Here is a 1,541-nt window from a genome sequence, read left to right as displayed (position 1 = left end):
ACACCACCCCCGAGCGCCGCCGGCGGACCTCGTCCCCCTTCCCGCCCTGTCGGTGTGGAGGAGTCGTGGCTGGGCGCTGCGTTGTCACCCTCGGGGGACTTGTCCCCGCCTGGGCGGGGGTGGCGGAGCGCTCCGTGAGGGGAGGGTCGAGCCGCAGATGGCAGCCCCGCTTCGGCTCGGGCCCGCACCGCAGCCCGGCCAGCCCCCTCGCTTCGGGCCTCCCTTGCTCACCCGCTCCCCATGAGCCCCCGGCGTCTGCCAGCGGCCCGCCTCAGCCGTGGGCCTCGTTGGGCCGGCCGGTAAACAAACCCTTGAGCTCTCTGGGGAGCCCCCGGCCCCGTGAGGAGGGACAGGGGCTCATGCTGCTGCACGGGGCGGCAAGGGGAAAGCGGGCCACTGCCTCGGCCGTGCCGGGCGGAGCGTAGGCCGCTGCAATCTGCGGCTTGCCCTTGAGACTGCGTGATGGCCTTGAGGGCCAAAGTTTGGGAACCTTCTGTCTTGGCATCCCTGCAGGAGCGATAGGAGCGTGGCTGTAAATAGCTCGGAGATCTGGGTAACTGTCAAGGTTGCTAGACCTCTGGGTGGACCGTTTTAGGGCCTCCGTGCTGGGAAATGGAAAAACGTCTGAAAATGGCTTTCAGCTAATGGTCTTCTTGAGCTAGCTCTGAAAATTGTTGAAGTATCACATAAACCGTGTGAAATTTCCAAGTGATTTCCAGCAATTTCAAGAAAGAATGTTTGAAATCCCCATTTCCTACGTGTCTGTAGCCGTGTGTAATGGTAACTGTGCATGCTTCAACACTGGGCAGTACTGCGGCAGTGTTAAAAATGGGTTAAGTTCTACCAGAGATCAGGTAAGGCTTTTCAAAACAGTTTCAGAAGAGCAGGGCTGCCCTTCTGTGCCAAAGAGCTGTAAAGAAAAAAATAAAGTTCACAGTTGTTCAACACGACAGGGCGCATTTTTAATACTGTTTGGATTACTAAAATACTGCAAAAATCAGCCTAGTTACTGGCGTGTTTGCTGTACTGAGACTTTCACTAACCTGAAAGAATAGGCTCTATTTTAATCATCATCTAAATTTATCTGCTACAGAAATGCCCACGGCTCCATCTTCATGTACAGATTCCATATTAGTAGACGCTGTTGACTACTTAGAGGTTGAAGGTTTAGGTTTCATTCTGCTTTTTTCTTTTTGCTTTAAGTTGAAGGCAAGGCGAGTTGAAGGACTCCGAGGCCCTGATCCTACAGTGAGATCCCCATGCATATAAGCATCGCTATCAACGTTAGACTGTGGTTTGGCAACGCAGAAGAGCCAGCAGTACAACTCCTATTACTGGCTCAAAAATGGGGTGGCCACATGATGTGAAGCGCTGACCTGGTATTCATTCACTCTGCCTGCTCAAGTTAATTCAAGAAGTTTTTGACAGGTTAACTTTTTACTAGCAGTCTTTATGCCGGATCAGGTATCACTGTACACAACTCCAGCCAGATCAAGTATCGTCTGCACCCCTGCAGCTGGCATACGGCCAGCGCAAAATTG

This window comes from Haliaeetus leucocephalus, unplaced genomic scaffold (assembly GCF_000737465.1).
Source record: "Haliaeetus leucocephalus isolate CR32 unplaced genomic scaffold, Haliaeetus_leucocephalus-4.0 Scaffold206, whole genome shotgun sequence".
Lineage (NCBI taxonomy): Eukaryota > Metazoa > Chordata > Aves > Accipitriformes > Accipitridae > Haliaeetus > Haliaeetus leucocephalus.
Note: the sequence above shows the minus strand (reverse complement) of the source record.